A 24,920-nucleotide genomic window follows, 5' to 3' on the forward strand; every position below is an offset into this window, starting at 1 on the left:
AACCATAATCCAAATGCTAACTATGACAGTCACTACTTAGTAGAAATTGACACTTCCTTGCCATCTAACAGGGGCACAACATTACGTATCCTTCATCTGGGACCAGAAAATAGATATCTCTTACCAGAATATGTGCATTATACTCTAATTACAGAGACATTTGCCACTATATCCTATTGATGTAGTCTCCCTGTAGAAATATATTTATTATGTTCACAGCATACACAGAATACACAACGAGACATTAGATAACAAAATAAATACTCTTGCTGGCAGGTTGCAATGTAACTACTTTCTTTCTTGGAATTCAGAACTATAACACACAAGAACCCCAAAACTGGGAGAGACAAAACAGGCTGCTTCTATGGCAGAGAGAAACAACTCATCCCACTATCTTCTAGGCTGGTTCTTTTCAGAATGACACTGATGGCAGGCTTTCCTACAGCGCATCTTAGTCTGCAAAAGGACCAGGAAACAAACCTCAGTACACCACAATAATGAAATATCCTTACACCATGCTGGTAAAAACAATAGGTGCCTATTTCATGTTGTCTGCTACACTTAGAATGGAAGATAGTGGTGGTTACTGTGTTGCAATGGTAGTCAAATATTTGCTTCTACTGTAAGCAGGTATTAGGGCAAAATTATTCAAGGTAATATAGGAACACCTGAGTTTGATTCCCAGATATTGTTTTGACACTGTATGTAAAAAAAATTAATTATCATTGTCATAATGACTCTTTTCAGAGAAACTGAAACAGTGTTTTGAAGCTTATCCCAGTGTTTTGATATTAATTATTATGCTCTGTGTAGAGAACGTAGGTTAAACCATTTGCCTTAACCATTGTACACAGAGTATAATATCTTTAATGGGATACACTATTTTGAGTGCCCCTCTTAAGACGAATCTATGTTATAAAAATTCCATCAGAAGATTACTGATATCCTATTGAAATACATTAGCAGTGTGAGCAAAGTGGCAGGCCATTATCTGAGTCTTGCAGGCCTGATCTTAGAAAAAGACAAATATCATGAAGAAAAATGAAGAGGGCTTATTTTCCTTTTTAAAAAGCAGCAGAACTCATTACACCTGGATCCTATTAAACTGTGCAATGTTATTGTACAGACTGTTTTCATTAATATTCAAAATAATTAATTTCTTTTGCATTTTCTCAAATGAGGAGGTTGTTTGTTGTAGAAAACTGAAAAAGTGACCTAATAGGAATAGAGGGGAGGGTGCACGTAGCAACAAGACATAAGACAAAAATAAACAGATTCCAACAGCTGACTACTCTGGGAAATCATCACAACAGTATTCCTTTTTTGTCAATCTAAAACAAGCTCTTTTTCTCTTCAAGGGTAAAATTTGCAGCGCTGCTAAATACTTGGAGGCAGCCAGAATGATTATCTTCACAAATGTTCACATAAAACGTTTGTTGACAAGGAATGTAAGTTTTAAGATGTGCTAAGTGAAGCAATTAATACTATGTAATAGTTCTTGGATATTTATCTAAAGCTTTAGATATGTTCAAATTCTTTTCAGGCTATGTGGCAAGACTAGAGTTCAAAAACAAATATCCCAAGCATTATTATCTTTTTATTGTTGGGACCACAAACCTTGGCAGTTTCTGCTCAAGGAAGACTTTAGAATATGTTAGGATGTCCTACCTATTCTCTCTAAAAGAGATGATTCCAAATCGGGATCAGGGCTAAAGGACACAACAAGAGAGCTAAGATTGCTATTATGAATGACTCTGGAAACATAAGCACTACTATCTACACACCAACCCCCAAACTGTAACCATGCTGTCCTCTTCTCTTTTAACAACTTTTATTTAAAAAACAAACAGGAACAGTCCAATAGCTTCATGCTTCTCCTTACATTTTCAAAAAGATTTGAAGCACTCAAAACTAAGTAGTATGATATATTAAACTTTGTCTAACATTCAAAATGTTGTGAAAAACTATTGAAATTGAGGCATGATATGTGCATGCAAATACCATCTGGCAGCAATGTCTCCCTTGGGGAATGAAAGAAATGTACAGCACTATGTGAAAATAAATTTGGAATATACATCCTTAAATAGAAGGGCAAAATAAAAAAATAAAATAAAATAAAAAGCAGCTGAATGGACAAAGTCCAGATGTATGTTCACAGCATAAGCCTCTGAGCCACTGATAATTAGAAAATCAAACAAAACCTGAATGCAGGACAAACATATGCTGAATCAAACTTATTGCAAACTTTATCATCTAAACACAAATATTTATATTACTTTCTGCACATTTTCTTCCCTTTTCCCCCCTTCATGTTGTCTATCCTGTACCCCTTGTCCCCTGTAATCTGTGATTTTTATTATTATTATTTTTATTTTGTAACTGCTGCTTGTTGTAGGATTCTGCTACAAAATCCTAAACTTACACTTCAAGAAAGCTTGACCTGTCCTCTTATTACACTGTTGTAAATCAGGAGTAATTCCTGAGGAATAAAACTGGTGTGAGTGAGAGAAGAATCCGGATCTATATTTCTAGTTCAATTTCCCTAGTGACGTGGTGTGAAACAAAACCAGAAAAACATTAATCATCCTAAAATGAAACCCTGGCAAGTATATTGGTATTATTTACTCATTAAATTTACTACAATGAGAACACTGACAATTGCATCTGAAAAGCCCAATCCTATTCTCAGAGGTTTTCTTGCAATGAGAAACTTCCTATTGATTTTATTTAATATGAGATTATTTCTCTACTGCAAGGAAGATTCCAAATTACAAGCCTTTTTCCCTGGGGAAAATCCATTGGAGAGAGTTAAATCCCCCTGATCTTCTCCCATATTCTTTCAGGGGGTGTGGTCTTCCCTCCCTGGAACATGCTGTAAGTCTGGCCCCTAAACTCTGCAAATCCATTCAAATCTGTAAGGGTCCAGGGCTATCCGCCCAGAGACTCTGGCTCGGAGGCCCTGGTGAGCCACCTCATCCTCCTGAAATCACAGCTCACTCTGCTAGGGTTCCCCTGGGATCAGATGCCCCTGTGATCCCCTTCTACCAGAGTTCCTCACTGAGAAGGAAGCTCAGCAGATCGGTAATACAATTTCTAGCTGAATTACATTTCCATGGGGTAGATGGGAGAACTGACCAGTGTTCCACTGACCTTGCTCTCATTCTCCCGCGATCACTTGAGAGCTCCCCTCGCAGGCATGCTTGACAGCCTAGGAGGCATACTGTATGGAGCAGTGAGATTGACATAGGGAGGATTCCTTCCACGCACAGATCTCGTGGGCAGTTAAGCCCCATATCATTATTAGAACTGGGTGGGAGCCAAACATTCCACAACTTGGCCAAAAAATAAAAATTGAAATTCTCAGTGAAACTGAATTTTTTAAAAAAATGTTTGGGGTCAATCAAAATAGTTTGTTTTTGATCAAACTAAAATATTTCATTCCATTTTGCCTTTAAGAAATTTAATTTCAAAACACATGTTTTTTAAATGAAAAACTGAAATGCTCCTTTCCAGTATTGTCACTATCAAAATGCTTCATTTTGGTTTGTGTTTTTAAGGAAATTTCACTGAAATCAACATTTTCCTGTTAAACACGTGGATTTTTGGCATGGAAAACTGTTTGATTGCAAACTTTCCAACCAGTGCTAATCATTCTCTTGTTCTGAAGACAAAGATGGGTTTTGTTTAACATGTTTCTATTAATTATGCTTTATTTGTATTGCAGTAACGATCATGGCTCCATTATGCTAGGCACTGTATAGGCACACAGAGCCTCTTCTTCTCCAGAGAGCATGCAATTTGAATAGACAAGGCAGAGAAAGCATAGGAGAAAGATAGTACTATTACCCCCATTTGAATCATGAGAAACTGATTTTACGCAAAGATTTAGGGCCAGATTTTTAAAGTATTTAGTTGTTTAAAGATGCAGATAGGCATCTACTGCAATTTTCAAAAGCATCCATATATTGTATATGTTAGTCTACTTAGCCTAGGGACTGTCTTAAACACTGAATTTGTTATGTGTGTGCAAAGGCAAAATTGTAAATATTAATTATCTATGTATTTCTACCACTTATTGCAATTAATCTTTAAAAAATATATTTCTTTAAATAAACAATATTTTTGTATAAATAAACCATTCACTGCAATAACTATAAATGTTTGTTTATAATAAAATGGCAAAGTAAGGTTTATATGAAATAAATGAATAGATACCTTTGTTATTTCTAGAAACATTTTTTTTTCTTTTTAAAATGTTACACCTGGGAACCTCTCAAACATTTTCCCACTGTCTCTGAGTTCTTCCTTTGAGTGCGAGCACTGCTGAAAAGGAGTCTAGTAGTAAATGAAATTTGCCTTTTGGCCTTACTATGAAATAAAGAACAAATTTCATATTTGCTGCAAGAGTATTTTTGTGTGACATCTACTTTTCACTTATGGCACAAATATACTGTTGAAGCTTGTTTCTCTTCTCCACTGTTTCACAAATTCACCAAAACAACTAATTTCTTTTCATTCAGATTTATATAGATTATTTTCATTTCATGTTGCTAGTAGCACTCCCCTTATAACCTTCAAAATGCAGTGCTAGATACCATTAAACAGGTATACATTCTAATTGGGCACATTTGAAAACCCATTATTAGCAATTAACCTCTATTATACCTAGTCCAAAACTTCTAGTAAACACAATGGAGCAATTTTTTCACTGACATACACCCAGTATAACCCTACTGAAGTGAATGGGGATGCAGGGATATAGATCAGTGTAGAATTTTGTTCAGTTTTGTGGTCCCTTTTGTCTTCTGCCTAAGACCACTGTTTCCTGTACCCTGAAATCTTCCTTTTCCTTCAGTGGAGACATCTTTGTTTAAAGACCTATACTCTGGTTTGTCTTTTCTCCAGTCACAAAATAATCATCTCTATGCTATGCCTCATATTTGCCTACTTGGTAAGTGAGCATCCTGTGACAGCTTTCCAATCTACATGGAGGCAATTTATGTTCCTGCCAAGCTACCTGCTAGCGGTGTTTCTTTTGTTTGTTAATTTTCTTCCCGTATGTAAAATTAGCAATTTCCTGGCATGACTAAGGCATCTCGTATGCACAATCAGAAACATAATTTTACAGACATGTTAGTTCCCAGGCAGAAAATTATATGCCAAATATGAAATTGCTATTTCCAACATTTTGGTACCTTGTTAATCACAAGAAAATAATGACAATTGTGTACTGTACATTCTTTCTGCTAATATTAGTGGAAGCCAGACTTGTGCTATAGGACTATATACAGGTTGCTGGGGTCAGAGCAGCTGAACCAAGGCTGGCTAACACACACAGCCACTCCGTCTCAGGGCATGACCTGCATGCTGGTTGTGAGTGGCCCAGGTTGGGAACTACAACACCAAATCATTGTGAGGCACCCATGGTTGTGGGACTGGTGGAGACACAACCCTTCACTGGTCTGGATTACACCCCAGCATGCGACGGGATGTAACCAGGGAAGAAGGAGAATAGTCCATGTATCTCTACATTGTATCAGTCCCTTGCTGCTGGATGGCCCCAGCACAAAACTTGCTTAAGCCACCTTTGTACCCGTCCAGTCTTGCACCAAGCACAGCTGAGAATCTGATCTTCAGCACACTTCCAGCAGAGAATAAATGCATTGTACAAGCATCTGCCAAAGGATTTGTCTCCACTTGAAAGTAAATGCAGCATAAGGTAGGGTGTAAATTTAAAGTGCAGCAGCTGTTCTTGAATAATTCCATGTATGGATACCCTTATTCCAGAACAAGAGTACCCTGTTACTGTTTAGATTAATCCACCATTAATGGAATAGAGAGGGGAATATTTTATGGCAAACGTATAACATTAAAACTCTAAAGCAAGCTGGGAAACTACACCAAAGGCTATATAGCCTGGGTGCCTCACTGAATTCAGATTGCAACTCTGGAAACAGTGTTAATCAGATGTTGTATGTGGCATTTGTGACAAATGACCAAATTGCATTTGCCAGTCACACATTAAAACATTGTATATGACATGCTGGCTGCATAAAACAAGAGAACATAATTCCAGGGTAGCTCTGAGATTTAACTCTTGTGACTATTCTGTGACTAATATGTTGGGAAGGGGGAGGAGAAAAGCACAGAAGGGCAAGAATTAAAAATCTAGACCTCCTCACTACTTACCCCCGGGCCCTCAGCCCTCCTTAAATGCCTGCTTAAATGAATGGACTTTGCAGACTGTCCTAGAACAGACTAATTCAGGCTAGTTCCAACCAAGGGCTTGGAGAATGAATTGCAAAGGCTAGTGTCCCTTGTGGAGAGCACCCTGCAAGGAGACTCCTCTCTTAGGTCCCAGTTCAGTGAGTTCTATAAATTAAACCTAAATTAAGCATGTGAATAGTCCCATTGAAATCAACAAGATTACCTACATGCTTAAGCTTAGGTATGTGCTTACATACCTTGCTGAATCAGGGCTTTATATACCAGCTTCAGTAACCTTTGCTGGTTTCAACTGTGGTAGGATCACACAGGCAGACAGATGATTTCTGAGGCAGGTTGGTTCAAAACCATTTAGGGGCTTACGGGCCAGAATCAACTCCTTCAGTACCACCGAAGTACCTGGCCTGTAAAGCCCTAAATGGCTTGGCTACAGCTTGTCTAAGAGACTGCCTCTCTTACTATATGCTGTGAAATTTATTTGTTTTAAATCCACCCCCCCACACACACACACACCACAAACTAATTGAAGGCAAAAAGATCCCTTCTCTTCTCAAAGTTACATTTCTATGAAAAGGAGGGGAAAAAAGCTTCCTGCTAAAAAGTAAAAATTAACTCTTGGACCTACTTATGGAAAGTAATGCACAGTGAGCACTGGGAATTGTGAATACTCTTCCCAAGCAGAACTTTTGCAAATATTTTTTCAGTATGTTTTAATATCAAATCCCATGTGTTTTAATCCCATAAAAAGGGATTAAAAACATGTATAGATTAATCTAAAATGATATTTACATGAGAAAAATCAGTTAAAAGCCTAATAGAGTGGTCCAATAAGAACTGGTTTTTTTTTAAATGTAATCTAATACAGACTACTCAAAAACATCCATAGACCCTATAACATTGCCTTGTGTAGTTAATTATTTCCAGAAATTTCTACTCTGAATTTGTCTAGCTTCAGTTTCAAATTATTGGATTGTGTTATACTTTTGTCTGAAAAATTAAAGAGCTCTCTATAAGCAGAAATTCCCCCTCCCCCATGGCTACAAGACTGTGATCAATTCATCTCTTGGATAAACTAAATAGATTAAGCTTCTTTATCCTGTCACTGTTAGGTGGGTTTTTCAGACTGTCACAGGGTGGCTGGCCCCTTTAAATAAAGAAGATCCAGCCCCTTCACCCCCACCAAATAAGCTGGTCCCAGTTTGGCCAGTTAAGAGGAACAACAGGAGAGGACTGAAGACAATCTGTAGGGGAAGATGCTGGAGTGTGGTATTGCTATGTTGATGGACTAGCTGTCTTGGGATTTTTAAGATGGATATGCAGTTGGGTTGATTAATGGACTATGTTCTGGGGCTTTTATTACAGAGTATTTGTTCTATTTTTTTTAAATAAATTCTTCCCCTCCCACTGCCAGAGATCATTGTGTCGAGAGTCAGTTGTGGAGTCCTTAGGGGCCAGAGAGGAACAGTGGGATGGTAATCCTGGCATTAGGGCACCCAGCCACATAGGCACTGGAGGATCATGGGGAGATCTTCACATACACTTTGAATCATTATTGTAGCTCTCTTCTGAACTCTTCTCAACTTATCAACATCTTTTCTTTATGTAAGGACACCAGCAATGGTCACACTCCTCCTCCTCTGCCCTGCCATGCTTCCTGCTGAAACAGTGTAGGCACCTAATGCCAATAGAGGGCTTTCCACTGAGAATCCCAAACAAAGGGAAGTGCCCGTCTACAATCCAGACTTAAATGGGTGGGGCTTGGCACCTCCTGTTGGCCAGTTTGGGTAAGGAACTGCCAACATGCTGGCTCTTCTGAATCCCATTCTAAAGGCAACTATCTCTCCCCATTCATTGTAAAGGGAGCCTGGCTGCCTAGGCTTTGTAAATCCCAGTGATCTTTGAGGCACCTACAAGTTAGGTGTGGCAATATACAGCATCACCACCAGAAGTTTCTTTGTGAATCTAGCCGTAAATGCCAAGCACAAACAAACAAAGCTGCCTAGCCTAAGTCTGGAATAAAGAGCTGATATGTGACTAGTGCTTCCATTCTCCTTCTGTTATGCTAATTTCTGCTGAAACTGGGAGGGAAGCTCAGAGCAAAGCAGAGTTCTCTGCTCCAACTGTCACTAGCAGAGCTCTGAGATACCACACAGGAGATGGGAAGCTCAGGAAGGATTATAATGTTTTGAAGTAATTCTACCACTATCAAAGGGGAAATATGTGGAGTAACTCGCTCAGTTCTTCATGAGAAATAAGAGAAAGAAAGAAAAGAAAATAATTTGGCATTACCTGTAAGGTGAAGTATATGCCAGTGGTTTTGAGCAGGAGACTTGGAATAAACAGTTCTATTCCCAGCTCTGCCACCAAATCAGTGTGCAACTATGAGCTTGTCATTTAACTTATCTTGATTTCAGTTTCTCAATCAGTAAAAAGGACATTATTCACCTACCTCACAAGGTTATTGTGCATGTTAATGGGTGAAATCCTGGCACCACTGAAATCAATGGTGAAGTTCCCTTTGACTACAGTGGGGCCAGGGTTTCTCCCAATATCTTCAAACAATTTTGAATTTCTGATATGGAGGACTGTGTCATGATCATAAGCATAATGTAGCTCTAAGGCTATGAATACAAAAAAAAAAGACTGCTTTGCTTTCAAAAAATGAACAATGTGTTCTTAGCTCTGATTCTGTTAACTCTTTTGGCCCCACCTTTGCATGTAACAGTGTAACTGTTCTGAACGAGTCTGTCAATAATATGTGCTTAAACAAAGAGGATCACTTTTTTTCTCTTTGTGTTTTTCAGTTAGGCTTGAGGTTCCACCCGTACATGGCTGACTTCAGCCTGACTCTATTTTACCTCCATGCTGACTTTCCAAATAGTTGGTGACCCTACAAAGATGGTCTGCAAAGCCAGTGGCTGTGTGCCTTCCTGATTATGGGAACCTACCTCAACTTTCATTTAAGCAGGGTTTTATTTAGCAAGATTACCTTGAAAATACAAAGTGATTGCTCAGTTTGAAGATTTGTCACTGACTTTTTCCAAAAGATATTAGTCACAGACCTACCCCGTACAGCTGCACTGGACTGGTTTCTGAAATCCACGTCAAAGGTCCCTTAAACAACTTTTGAAATGCTGACAACCATGCACAGACCTAGCATACACAGCAGGACTCCACTTCTCCTGCAGCAAGAGGCTGGCAACTTGAAAATGCCCCTTCATTTTATGTAAAATGTCAAGCTTAATTTTCTTATAATGTTTTTGTGTCAAGTCAAGCACTCAAAAGTTAGGTAATGCCTCTATTCAGGTGGACTGTGTAACCTTATAGTGCCCTGTGAGAGTGTGCATTATGATAATCTGTAATGACATGAATACATACTATTTTTTCCACAGGACCTCTGCCCGATTCAGTACACGGGACAGGTGGTACTCAGGGTGGGCAGCTATTCAATATTTTCTTTTATTCTCATTGTTTGGGGTGTGACCCTAGCCCTTATTTACTGCATACTATTCAAACCTCGCTCTGACTATAGAATTGTTAAATTCCTCATCAGTTTTTCTCTAGGGTGAATACATCACAAACATTAATGAACTTATTTTCACAGCACATCTGTGAGGTGGTATTATCGCCATTTTACACTAAGAACTAAGGCACATAGTTTCACAGGTATCCACTGACTTTGGATGCCCAAGGTGAGAAACCTGGAGTCCCATTTTTCAGAGTAGCACTTTATATGTTCAAAGCACAGCTCCGCTTGACTTTAGCTGCAGCCATGAGTGCTCTGCAAATCAGACCCCCAACATCTCAAGTTGGATACCCAGAAAATGAAGAACACACATGTATGGATCACCCATACAAAGGTTTGGTTTAAATATCTTGCCCAGCATCAGGTAGAATTCAATTCTCCACCATGACATTCAATGTCCTTTACCATAAAACCATCCTTTTTCTTCCTGCAGTTCCCTGCTGCACTCACCTTCCAATTTCTGGAACAAGTGAGGCAGGAGTCAGACCACAGCATCCTTCACAAAAAAGAAGCTGGAGCAGGGGAAGGTGCTCTGTGAGTGTGGGGCCTGTTTCTGCTCCCTTATCAATCACAGCTCTGGGCAGTGTCCACTGACTTCCAGACACCTTTGAGGAACAGTGGGCGTGGTTGGGGATTCTCTGCTTGGTATATCCCTCTGGATCCCTGATTTTTTTTTAACCTGTTGACTTCAATCCTGCTCCTGTTTTTTCATGTATTGTTCGCAGAAATCAATTGTGGCATTGGCTTAGTGGTTCCTCCTCCTCCTTAGTTGAAAGGGAGGGCCATGACCTGCCTGCCCCAGTACTACAAATGATACAGAACTTCATCCATCCCCAGACCATGTCCATCCTATGGACTAAGTGAAACAGGGGTCCTGTGGGGAAAAAAATACATTATCATGTAGTCAAACACTATATACAAATGAATACAAACTAGTTTCCACTCCATGCATCTGATGATGTGGGTTATATCCCACAAAAGCTTATGCCCAAATAAATTTGTCGGTCTCTAAGGTGCCATAAGGACTCTTCATTGTTTTTCTGATACCGACTCACCCGGCTACCACTCTCAAATCCATGCAGGTGGAATCTTAGGAGAATTTAGCTGCCAAACACCCTGCTGAACATCTTTGAACTGTTTTCTTTTTGTTGTTGTTGTTGGGGTTTTGGGGGGGAGGAGAGGGGACTTTGAGGTTTATAATTTGGGCAAATCTAAGTTAGTTTTCAGAGGAATAGCAATAGGTACACTCCTGGCACTGGCGTGATGCCCTGCCAAATTTCAAGTCCCTTCTCCAAAGTGCATAGGTTGTCAGAAGTTTTTTAACATGCGCAAAATAATTTATTCCCTGCCCACCATCTTGTTTCAGAAATGGATGAACTTTTTTTTTTCTGAAACTTACTGAATAAATTTAATCTGAGTCAGACAACTGGTCTGGGAAACTTCAGACCAAACAATTACAAATTTGGCAAAGTAATCAGCAACTGAAAATAGGGCCTTATAATGGAAAAGCAACCTTAACTATAAGCTACTGGAGCCACTTACAATGAGTTGGTTAAGTCTGGAGTTGCCCTAATGAATCATTTCACTATTCATCTCCTAGTTCATGCACTACAGTGGAGGTGCATCAATTAGATTTTGATAGGGGAGAGGTGCTGTTTTAAAAGGTGAACCCAAAATGTACAGTCTTTCTCTGATCTTGTATGTCGTTGTATTGTAAAACCTACATGTAATATGTTGTCTTAGCATTTTCAATCTTCATTTGGTTAGGGGGCTGTTTTGGGGCTTGAGAGACCAGGGTTAAATTCCCTGGTCTGCTACAAGCTTCCTGTGTGACCTTCGGCAAGTTACTTAGTCTTTCTGTGACTCAGTTCCTCATCTGTAAAATAGGGATTATAGAATACTTCCCTACCTCTCAGGGGCAATTAGGTTAAGTATATTAAATACTGTGAGGTGCTCAGATACTATAGTAATAGGGGCCATATAAATACCTAAAATAGAACTTAAAAGTCAGAAACAGCATGTTGTTTTAGCATCATTTTGTGTTGTGTGCAACTGTTGGGAGAGGGATGCTTAATGTTAATAAACAAGAACTAGTTCACAGGCAGAACATTATGTGTTGGAATGCAAAATGACATAAAGGCAGGAGTCATGTCTTATAATTAACCTGAATATTTGCACCAGCAAAGTAGTTATTTTGAATTAACCTAATACATTCAGAGTTGGAAATGAATGAGTAAAGGCATTTCTCTTTTCACCAAAGGAGTCTTACCCTAATGCTTCATGATCAGAAAGTAGTATTTACAGTAATACAGTATTTCTGTTAAATTTATTTATCTCAGGGAACTAGGAAACTAACAGTCTAAGCCTTTTTTCCTTTGAACTGGTGAGAAAGGGAAACTAATTTTCCTGAGCAATCTACATTTTTAAAAAAGGTCTGTCCTTTCCATTTTAATGACTACTAATCTGTATTGCACCTTTAATTAAATACAGGGAAAGTCGCTTTGAATTTCCTTCCATGGCACAGGAGACCAGACTGCTTTGTAGAAAGAATCTCATTAAACTGAGTGCATTGGGTTGTTTTCTTTGCAGTGCCAAGGTTTCAGAAAATAAAAGGTCTAATTATTCTGTTCACAATAAAAACAGAATACTGGCCCTCTGGGCCCTGCGTTGGCAAGGACTAAGGATGCAACAGAAGTAGTACACTTCATCCCTGGGTAGGAAGTTCTGCCCACACATCCAGTACAAGTAGTTGAACAGTGACTCCTTTAGCCAGTGAAGGAACAGTGTATCCTCAGTAAAACGTGTGAGGACAATCCCCACACTAACGTAATTCTGAAGTGCATTCCTGTCAACATCAGTGTTCATCATGACTGAAAAACTTGGGCTTAACAGTTGTTCCATCTACATCATGGTAAATAGTTTGCATTAATTTATGTAGAGCTCTGGAGCAGAGTAGCATCTATAACAAGTTTGCAGGGCGTGTGGCCCCTTCCTCCAGGAAGCCCCTGAAGACTCTACTTGTCAATCAGTCAATTTGTTTGATGGCAATGAAGGCTTCTGTGTAGACTGAGGGCAGAATATAAACCTAAACTTGTCTTCTCTGTAGTGAATGTTTCAAATGTTTTTCCCAATACTTCTTACTCCTATAGTAATGGCATCACTCAGTGGCAAAGGCAGGAAGATGCAAAGAGACTGTGAGCATTTAATGTAACAAATATTCCTAAGCTTTTATCAAGAGGGATGTTAAATTTCTTTAACTGTTTTCCACTGCAATACTCTTTGCAGTATGAACAGACAGGAATACATCACTGATCAGTCTATTCTTTGCTTTTTTCATTATTCCCTGCTTCTACTCTTCTCTCGAAATAATAAGACAGATTGGAAAGAGTATTTGCTTTTATGGAAATTGTGTATAGTAAAAGGTGTAGATCTAGTCTTTACGCTTAAATCTCATTAACTGGGTTAGGCAGTTGGCAACATCCAAAATGAAGTCTCATTCTGAATGCTGCCATGTATTTCATATGATATTTGTATAATAGTGTGGAATTTTTCAAAAACAGTATTTATAACATTCACCATCTCTATAGCTCTGCAATTCATTTACATGACTTCCTGTAAATTTCATGAAGAAAAAGCATCTATTTCACCCAGCATTTCTTGAGCACTTGAGATTGACTGGTCCCCATGCAGATGCCAACGTGTAAGAAACTACAAGGAAGTAATTGTGCAGAAGCCAGCCGCAATAGCAGGCCCTGCAGTCTTCTGACTATAAAGAATGCTCCAAGCTAATGCCGGTGACTGTGTTAGCCATCACAGAAGAGATGGGCAGGTCCAGCTATCTCCATGCCAGTGAGAGCTGGCTCTCTGCAGCTACAGCCTGGCCAAAAGATACAGTTGCCCCCATTCTGCTCCTCAAGGCATTGTATCTTATTCTCCGGGGCACTCTGCCTCCACAGCATCCTCTCTTGTGTGCTCCCATGTACTGGAGCAACTGAGTATGGTTTAGGCTTGGTGTCTCATGCTGGAAAATGACTCCCAGATAGTTGTCTCCAGCAAAAAGGATAAGTAGCTCTAACTCTTCTCCTTGAGGGTGCATGAGAAGCAGGGGACAACTGAAAGGGATCTGCAAGTCTCCCCAGGAAATACTTATTGGGCTTCTCTTGTGAGTGGAAGTGGAGAAAAGGGATAATGTTGATATGAATAATCCTATCGTATTTGTGCCAAATTCAGTTGTTACCATTTTAGTGCAGTCTGGTTTTGCAGGCTAGAATCTCTGTTTATCTACAGCATGTAGATGAAATTGTTTTTTTTTTCCAAGCATTTGTTTGATGATGAACAGATTTTGCTAACTACTGGATACAGCTCCTCCAAGCTAGTACTAGTAAATCAGATGTGTATTCAGCAGAAAGCACCATTTCATTAAATTGAATTTTCCTTATCAAAGGACACATTCCACCTACAAAATGCTGCAACATAATGTAATTAAAGAAAAGCTATATGTCAGTCACTAATGGATGCATGGGCCATAACTGCTGCTAAATGGGAAAAGAGTAACTGTCAAATTCAATAGCTCTCTAACAGTAACAAAGACGGGGAATGCATATAATGTATTTACATGAGAAAAAATGACCTGGGACAGTAATGTTATTGTCTGTTAGGGTAATCTGGAAAGTAGATGAAAACCAGTTAGACAGTAATTTAATACAAGCACCACACAGACCTAGGGGAGAAGCCATGTGTCACTGTATAGCACAGCAATAAAAAAGGTCGTAAGTAAGAATAGTTTATGGTTGATCAGAACAATTCACTTCTGAGAGCTACCTTACTGTACTTGTTCTGACTACTAAGGCAAAAACCTTAGGCAAGATATATATCTGTATCGAATATGAAGCATACCTTTTCATACAACTAAGTAAAAGGATCTTAAACACACTGGTTACAAAGTGAGCTTCTCTGTCTAGAATAGGAAAGAAACAATCAAATTAGAGCAATAACTTTAATTGTGGCATGAAGAAAGCATTTTTTTCCATTGTAAAGTAGACTAGAGAAACAAAATTGTTACCTTTCCAAATTTAATCAACCTGAGAATTATCAACAGAGTGAAGATTTTTTTATTGATATTGCAAATAATCCTCCCCCCGAACAGCAAAAATATGCCTTCCCTTCTACTCAAAACAATTATAAAAATGATTCATGCATTTATATTTTGGATAAAATTCTCTCTGATGGCAGCATGCTTCACATTTGTATACTCGGTACACAACTTGCATTGGCAAAACCGCTGAACAAATCATTTGCAGTGATTAGTTTATCTGATGAATTTCATTTCTTTCTGCTTGCAGAGTATCCACAAATAGGATGCAATTTTCTCAAATTTATTTGCTATTCAAAATTATTCAACAAATGTGATTGAGACCAGTCCATAGAGTCAAACAATTCTCTGTGAGATTTTGATTTTTCACTATGAGAAATTCACCACTATGCAGAAGAACCATGCAAAGTCAACCTACCACTTAAACTCACAAAATAAGGTTTAAGTGGAACTTTCAGTAAGCCAGGTATAAGCCTTTTCTGAGCTTCTACATGGGCAATTTTCATCTTATTGAATGTCATTGGTTAGTTGTGATAGGTCAAATGAGGATACTAGTCTAGATGAACTATTTCAATACAATACAGGAACAGGATGGTAAAGAGGCTGGTGATATTTCTGAGCTAACTGGCCTATTCAGCTGCCCCAGTGATGAACATAACATAATGCTTTAGACAGAGTGTCCTGACACTGTGTAAAAAATTATGAGCACTTGAGCTTATGCCAAAGGAGCGTGGTGGAAAGTAGACTCATAGGAAATGACCCTACTGTCTGTATCCCCCAAATAGTTGTGAGTCATAGTCAGTGTAAATAGTTCAAAGTGAACAATCATAATACTAAATACCTTTTGTCATATCTAATGTTAGCTGTCCCTTTCATAATTGTGACAGATTCGTATCAGTGCTCCACTTCAGAAAATAACTGGTTTATAGTGATCTAGAGTTGGTCTTGAAAGGAAAGATGATCTAAACTAGGGTGGTCAAGGCACTAGCCTGGGGCTCAGGAGACTTGGCATATATCACTTAATTTTTCTGTCCCTCACTTCCCCATCTGTAAAATGCAGATAATAGCAATTCCTCACCTTGGAGGGCTATTGTGAGGATAAATATATTAAGAGTTGTCATGCACTCAGTTACTACATTAATGGGGGCCATGTAATCACCATAATAGATATTGTCAATAAGACTCTTGGAGGAATACTTAGGCCTGGTCTACACTAAACATTTAAGTCAACATAATGCAGTTTATGTCAACCTAATTATATCAGTGTACACACTACAGTCTTGTCCCACCGATGTAAGTGCTCTACTACACTGACATCATAACTCCACCTCCACAAAAGCTGTAGGGCTTATGTCAGAGTAGTTAGGGTGATAGTGTCTGTGTAGACACTGCATTACTTACATCAGCCGTTGGCTGTCTTGTCAACTTCAGGGCTCCATTATGGAGTCCTCAAATTGACAAGAAAGCCAGACAGCTAGAGCCTGGCTGCCCCTGGCTCCTTGCTCCCAGCTGGGTTGCACTCACCCGGCTCCCTGCTCAGTGAGGCGAGAAGCCCGGGGAGACAAGAGCTCTGGCTCTCGGTCCCCCATACTGTCCCTATTCAGTCAGTGGAAGTGCTCCTGGTGAGGATGCGCATCAACAACAGAAGGAGGGTAGTGTGGACATCAGCCACTGCAGTAATTACTACGATGGCTGTAAGCTGACATAACATAGGTCGACTTAAGTCTGTAATGTAGACGTGCCCTTAGACACACACTCACCCATCTACACATTCGCTGCTATAGCCCAGAGCCCCCTAACTCTCTTAAACTTTTCACCTTACAAGGTTTTTAGTGTAACTGGCCTTTATTGCTTTTCTTTAGCACACTGTCTTGTTACTGACAATGATTATTTATTTTTCAAATTTGTTTTAATCATAGATCTTAGGAGGGACAAATTTAAATGCCATCATACGGACCTGCAGAAAGTACCGGAAGTTATTTCTCTTAAGGTTATTGGGTTAAAAATGTCACATGGTTTCTTCATTAGCTTTATACTGAAAATGTGGGGATATGTGTGATTGCCATTGATGCCATCATGTGTCTGCCCTTTATACAGCTCATTGTTTTTCAAATAACAGATATTTAAAATGAATGTTTGGAATGGAGTGTATACCTGGTCGGAGTGTCTTACCTCTTATTCAGGTAGAATTAGTAGAATCACTACTAAACCACAGGAAACACATTGCTCTTACCAGATCCATGTAGGCTAAGTTATGTGAGATTTTCCTTTAGTAGCTCTTTTAATATACATGTTTACCACATAAGTGATGCTGCACAGTTAATGATGCAGTTGTGCAAGTCACTCTGCTCTGATTGGCTCTGGGTATCTGATTTACAGAATCACTATTATTATTATTATTATTGTTATTATTATGACTGTACAGTTATATTTTAATGTAATTGTAAATTATGACTGTAATAACTTTAGTACTCATACCCCTCTGCTCTGAGTGGCCTCACCAAATATTGTCAAGTTATTTGCAAAAACAAACATGCCAGTCAGCTCCTCCATTCCTTCAGCTGAAGAAAATATCCTCCAAGGAGGAAGTGGAAGGGACCCCATAAGGCACAAAAAAACAAATGAAAGCAGGGTCAATCATGCATGGCTGGGATAGGATCAGGGAAGAGATGGACGTCTGCACAATTTCCCTCCCTATTAAGACCTACAAGGACTGTGGTGCAAAGCCAATACAGGCTGATGTAAATGGCAAAATATCAGAAATAGAAATCAAGTCGCTTGACTGCCAATCCTCTGCTGTAACCAGTGGCCCACACTTCCTCCCAGAGCATGATCCGGGGGGGAACATGTCGTATAATCAAATACACATCCTGCCCATGAATTGGCTGTGTATTATGTAAAATTTATTTAACTCTTTGTTAGCCCTTAATTCGGTCCCATTATTAAAAGTGTAGCAGCTTCAATATACAGGAAACATATTCAGCAACTCCTCCCTGTGTGCTGGTGAATATACATATACACTCCAAATCTTAAACTAATCATCCAAAAGCTTGTGATAGTAAATGTAAAGTGGTTTCCTGGTCTGCAGCAGCATTCTTTGAAAGGGAAGATTCCCTGGTGAATTCATTACACTACACTAAAGTCCCACCCCTTGAAACTGCTGTAGACACATAACAAGATTATTGTTCAAGAGTTTACTGGGATGTAAGTAAAATTGTTACATTCAGTCAGAAGCAGGCATCTTTGACTAAGGTAAGAGAGTGACCTATTACTTTGTATATACTTTATTATGACATGTAGGCTTTTTATTATTATTTTATTATTATTCAAATGATGTTGATTTTGGCACTTTGGTACCAATGTTGACTTAATGGAAAAACATACAGTGCTCTCCTAAGATCTAGATTTTCAAAAAAGCCTTAGACTGCAATTAGTTTTAAAGTCTAAATCACTGAATAGAATAAATTCCAGCAACCAATTAATATGTGAAGACTATTTTTCTATTTGAACAAGATGTGTAATTCAAACATGTGGTCTGTAAAACAAATGGTAGGGAAGGGAAGGTTTGTAGTTCATTATAAAGATTAGGAGGTTTGATTGTGTATGATTTCGACAGCGCGGATATAATGGTTTAGTATTTTCATGTTTCTTAACCATTTTTGATGGATGTTTCATCTGATAGATAATGCCATAAGGATGACAAATTATTTTTAAAATGTGAACATTGATTTAAAAATAAATGTTTCATATAGTCCAAAATGTGCTTATCATAACACTTTGTTACTATATTTGTAAAATACTGTGATATGAATCTTTAACTTCCTTAATTAGCTAATGTACAGAACGTAGTCATATAATTCTGAGAAAACAAAGCCGCCAGATTTAATAATCTAATGGCATGGGAGCTTTCGCAAAATGTAGAGCTGCCTAATCAGTGTGGTGACAAATGAAATGATCTGTGGCCTCCAAGGTTGAGAGTTAATTGAATGAACAGACAGTATTTTTTACAGCTGCTAATATATTCCTAATGGAGAGCTTGGTTTTATGCTTCCTTAAAGTAATTGCACATTCATCCTTAATTTAAAATCCCTTGGTTTTACCCAGCTAGTTGCTTTTAGACAGGGCAAAGGTCTTGCATATTTATACTTTGGAGATTTAAATTGTCAATATGACATATAGGGCACCTACTTATAACTGTAAGTGATTGAAAATCATTATACATCTTCTTAACCTGCACTTAAAATATTACCTTGCTCCCAATCCTAACAAGAGTTAAGTAAAATTAGAGTACTGAGAAATAATTATCCTCAATACCTTAAAAATATTCTATATTTTTCAGATCTTTCTTTCCACATTAATTAATGAAGAAATTAACTTATGATGTTATGTTGTATGCAACAGAAATAGATTTTTTCCATCATTTTATGTTAACAGGCTTAAATTTATATCTATTTCTACACATACAGTTTATGTGACTCAAGAACAAATCTAATACAAAGAAAATCAAGACATCAGGAGAACTCACTCATTAGTTTAATTAAAGCTAATTATTAAAGTCAATGTCCCAAATCATGACTAGAAAAGTATTTAATTTTTATATTTAACATGGATATTAATACAATATTAAAAACCTGGGCAAGTTTTAAAGGAAACTTCAAATTATTTCAAAGTTTTTCTAGATAACTGCATGTAACATAGTGATCTGTTTGTATTCCAAACTCTGTCTCTCTTTATGTACATGTATAAACCAGGAAATTAATGTGCTTGGGCATAAGTGGAAAAGCATATACGGACTTAGGAGGATGTGTCATTTAAAACAGGTGTAGATATGCACACACATAGATCTAGTGCCTTTTTTCACTGCACAAACATGAGTATAACGAGTATGAAGCTATGATTGTGGTTGCACACATGTATTTTCCCCTGGAAAATTGTGTGGTCAGCTTCAGTTATGGACAGGAGTATTCAGACTAATGATATAAAAATATAAAATATATCAGAGTTACAAGAAACATCCTTACAAGGATGAAAAGGCAGTATCCATTGAGATTATCCAGGAGAAATAAATTAGGAATTCCTTATTTGACATTCAGTGCATCAAATTTTAAGTAATGATTTAATAGAATGTCTCTCTTTTACTACATATTTAATACAACAATGTCCTTGTAATAGCTATGTTGTACTCCTGTTTGTATTTAGTAACAATTTGATTTTATATTAAAATAGTATTACTTAATAGACTAAATATACAGATATAAATAGAAAAAATCTATGGTAAAAGAACTTTGTCTCAAGTTATTTTATTAAATAACGTTTGCAGATTAACCCTGGATAACTTATCTATCATGTGCAGAAAAGTATGGTTATGGTTTCTCTGACAATACAGAAAGTCATCCAGCTTGATTCTGATCTCACTTGCACTGGTGTAAATACAGAATAACTCCATTGAAGTCAGTGGAGTCACACCAATATAACTAGGTGTATCCTTTCAGAAAAAGGGACAAACTAGAATAAACTTTGTTTAGCATGCTTTCCCGTTCCTCGGTAACTTGGGACTGGTCACAATTTCACACCAGTGAAACTGCTTCAGTGCTCAGGCATACACATGACATATAATCAGTCTCCTCGTGATTTTCCTTTTCTTGCACTAGAAATCCTTATCTTTAAATATATAGGTGTAAGTTAAGCTCGATCCATGCTTCAAGTTTACTTCCCTACTCTAGCCCAGCCCTTTAAAATGGAAACCTTAACACTTGTGGAGGAACTCAAATATTATTTCACTTGTTCACCCAAGGTAACAATTTATTTGACAACAGGCCTCCATTCTCTCTGTGGCAGCTAGTGGTGATAGAACAGCCACTCAGAGGAATTCAACATGCCCTGATACAGGATGTTTTTTTGAATATGTACCTGTAATGCTGAAGATTCAGAAATCTGGAGAGTTTATGTAAATAACTTAACACCCATTTGATATTCAATTACCCATTATCTTGTTTACCAGAATCCCAGCAATTACCAGAACTTAGGTCTGATAAGGCTGAAATTTGGAGTAAACTTTAATAACATAGAAAATGCTATGTTCCTGGCTTGCTCTGGCATCTCTGTGGTTGGCGTCTGCGTAACTGTGGTGGCTGTGCCCTGGCTAATCTTTGTCCTGGCCTGGGTGGAGGGGTATGGCCAGTCCCTGTTTCTAGCTGCCGCTTGTCATGGCTAGGAGGGGGATCTGGCTGCTTCCTGCCATCCGCTGGGAGATGCTCTGGCTGGGCTACTGGCCTAGCTCCAGTGGCTCCTTGTCCCTGGCTGACAGGGTTCTGGCTGCTGCTCCCTGGTTACAGGTTGCAGGTTCCTGGGGCCAAGGTGGTGGCTAGATCACTGCCCAGTGTCATCCAAACCCTAACTCCAAATCTGCAGCCACAGATGGGTTGGGGTACTATGGTCTAGGCTATGTCTCTGTGGTTAGTCCTCTCAGCTGAGTCTCTGTGCTTAGAAGCCTATAGGTCTCTAGACTCTAACCATAGAAAGCCTGCCTAGAGCAGCCCTAATCATAGCAACGATGCCTGTCTTGTCTCCTCAGCTCTTCCAGATGAGATATTTAAGTTTGGAGAAAGAATCTCTTGACCTGATATTTTGCCATTTTCCTCAGCCTGTATTAATGGGTTTGTATGATGACAAAGAGAGGGTGCCATTGAGCATGGGGCTTTCATGGATCCAGTGGCCCTAACACTAGGTTGTGCTGACCAAATGTGGAGGTTATTCCAGGTCATTGCCTCAAGTAACAGCCATGGGGTATGCTAGTTTTGGGGAAAGTATTTTACACAATAGTAACTCGCATGCACTTACATCCGTATAAAGTGTGGTAACTGTGTAATGGAATGGCTTGCCCCTTTAGGGCTAGAGGCCTGGACCAGCCAGCCTTGATTATTAAGGGGGCACACCTGAACAAGGATCACCTGATTTCCCTATAAAAGAAGCAACAAGCTGCAAAGGGAGTTCTGGGGGAGTTCTCAGAACATGGGAGTACAGAGGCTGCTGGGACCGAGTAGGCTCAAGCAGAGAAACCTGATACTTGCGGAGATAGACTCCAGGTAGGAAAGGCCTAGGATAATAAATGGCCTTGAAAACTTTATTCTGAAAGTTAAATTAATAAAGCAGAACTTGAGAAGGGATGAGAATGGACAAAAGTGTTTGAATTATTGAGGAACCAAGAGGGGAAACTGAGGCAAAGAACAGCTTAAAGGGGATGTCCCAAGGAGGCCACTCACTGGCAATACGGTTACAACCAGAGTGTCAATTCTTATGATTTTATTGCAAATCTCACAAGTTCCGGAATTTTCCTGAAAGTCCTAGTGTCTGGAGTTACATGGTTACATGAGTATCAGCGTTCATTTTTTTTTAAAGTAAGTTTCTATCACTCATGGTTGCAGAGAGAAGCTAGAAAATGTGAGCTGAGTGCACCTTAGTGCTGCATGAACCAAAAAGCTAAAGAAAAATAACGCAAAATTAAAAAATTGCATGATTTTCAAACCTAGACCATTGGGTAGGAGGGCGGGGTTTGTGGCCTGACTCATGAATTTTGAATGTTTTTTGGAGTTGGCAATAGGACTAGACAGAAAACAAGAATTCCTTTTCATGAAAAATGTTGAGGTTTTGAAATTTTGTTCTGTTCTGATGCAGAATGAAATTATGATGATTTGAAAAGAGAAAGAGAGAGTGAGAGAGAACCGCCAATAGGTAGGTGCTTAGAGCTGGTATGTGGGAGGCCTAGGTTCAAGTCTCTGCTCACAACAAGTAAAGCAGCGAGTTGAACTTGGTTCTTCCAACCATGCACCCTAACCAATTGGCTACTGTGGGTAGGTCTCTTTGGCCTTCATTATAAATTTCATCTTGGACCTGAGAAACCTTCTAATCAAAAACCCAGTTTCCGCAAAAAGCTTGTTTTGATGAATCAGCATTTTCCAGTTGGAGGGGAAGGTTTGTTGAAATGTTCCTGACCAGCTCTAGCTGGCCATACTGCTTTATGCAGGTTGAGTTAATTTTGCCCTGAGTGAAGGAGAAGAGAAATTGACCATCTTTGAACAAGTGGTACAGGATATGCAAACAAAAACTTTTCAATACCACTCAGATAATCAAAACAGATATGCAGTAAAGGGGAAAAAATAACTTAGTGCCACTAAGTGACCTGAGGAAAATTGTTCGGGGCATGGTAAATGAAATACAGTAGCATGAAAGAATCATGTTGCCCATTCTTTAAGGGTGTAAAGGGAGGTGTTTAAGATAATTCTGAAACTCTCTCAGAAAAAAAAAAAGAATATTCATTTGAAGGGGCCATTATATAGATAGTATCTCAGCAGGCCGACCATATTATTGCTTTTAGAATTATAAGGCCCTCACCCTTGTCTGGCAGAGTATGTTTGAGCATGAAAGGACGGGGGGGGGGGGCGGGCCGGAGGAAGGAGAAAATATAACTCATGAGTTTTGAACTTTTCAGGCAGACAATATTGCACTGACAACCATGGTTATGAAAGCAGCTAAGTCCATCCTTACATTTTTAAGTGCTTTGCTGAACTGGAGTCTACATAACTTAACCATAACTAGGCAGTGTTTGGCAGAACTGGGACTAGGGCACTGAAGTCCTCGTTTTCAAGCCATTGTTCTAACCAATAGAACACACATTTTCCCATAATACTGATGAATGGTGGTTACCCTACATGCAATATTACAGTTTTGCCTAAATATTTTTAAAGCTGTTGTCATCTGCTAAAACACCCAGAGCCTGATTCTCCAATGCATTATGCCAGTTTTATGCTGGTACAACTCATCAAAATCAATGGTGTAAAACTGGTGTAACAGAGTGGTGTACTAGGCTTTTGCTGTGTGTTTCTTAGTTGAATCTCCTTCAAGCGAACACAAGAATGACCGTACTGGGTCAGACCAATGGCACATCTAGCGCAGTACCCTGTCTTCCGACAGTGGCCAGTACCAGGTGCTTCAGAGGGAAAGAACAGAAGAGGAAATCATTGAGTGACCAATCCCCTATCACCAACTCCCAGCTTCTGGCAGTCAGAGGCTAGGGCCACACAAACCATGGGATTGCATCCCTGACCATCGTGGCTAATAACCACTGATGGACCTATCCTCCATGAATTTATCTAATTCTTTTTTGAACTCTTTTATAGTTTTGGCTTCACAACATCCCCTGGCAATAAGTTCCATGGGTTGACTGTGTGTTGTGTGAAGAAGTACTTCCTTTTGTTTGTTTTAAACCTGATGCCTATTAATTTCATCGAGTGACCCCTGGTTCTTGAGTTATGTGAAGGAGTAAATAACACTTCCTTATTCACTTTCTCCACAGCATTCATATTTTACAGACCACTATCATATCCCCCTTTAGTCATCTCTTTTCCAAGCTGAAAAGTCCCAGTCTTTTTAATCATTCCTCAGATGGAAGCTGTTCCATACCCTTAATAATCGTTACTGCCTTTTTCTGTACCTTTTCTAATTCTAATATTTTTAGATGGAGTGACCAGAACGGAGTCAGAACGCTGGTCCCGCGGCTTCAGCGGACTTCCCGCAGGCTGCTGCCGAATTCGCGGGACCGGGGACCTCCCGCAGGCAAGCCGCCGAAGGCAGCCTGCCTGCCGTGTTTGGGGTGGCAAAATGCCTAGAGCCGCCCCTGAACAGGTGAAGCTTTATTAACTTCAGTGGAGCTATGTTCATTTACACCAGGGGAGAATTTGGCCCAGAGTGCCCATAGCAGTCATCAGAGAGTAGCTGTAGTGCTCTGGTAATTCTTCTGCTCGTTGGCCTTCTGTTTGTGTAGAGTTTCTGTAAATAAATGTCAGAGTTCGGAGCAGTCTAAAAGTTGTTAGGGGTAGATCAGGGTTGTGCTTTTTTTTTTCTTACCTTCTCTACCTGTGGGTGTTTTAATAAAACCCTTCTCTTGGGATGCATATAAAGGAAAGAGGGATCTTCTGCTACTCTGAGCATAATGATACATTTTAAATCTTTAACAATCTGTTTCCCTCTTTATCACATAACGGACAGCAGCATATAAGCCTGATCCAGTGATGTAGTTAT

General features: G+C 39.1%; 1 long non-coding RNA gene across 1 annotated transcript; it reads right to left on the reverse strand.

Moving 5' to 3' along the window:
* Positions 1-366: 366 nt before the first annotated feature.
* On the reverse strand, positions 367-17,102 carry LOC123370612. Its single transcript, XR_006579481.1, has 3 exons — positions 17,016-17,102; positions 14,648-14,708; positions 367-456 (listed from the first exon to the last, which is right to left on the reverse strand). It is a non-coding gene; the product is annotated as an uncharacterized LOC123370612 (long non-coding RNA).
* Positions 17,103-24,920: the final 7,818 nt, after the last annotated feature.

Source organism: Mauremys mutica, chromosome 5 (genome assembly GCF_020497125.1).
Source record: "Mauremys mutica isolate MM-2020 ecotype Southern chromosome 5, ASM2049712v1, whole genome shotgun sequence".
Lineage (NCBI taxonomy): Eukaryota > Metazoa > Chordata > Testudines > Geoemydidae > Mauremys > Mauremys mutica.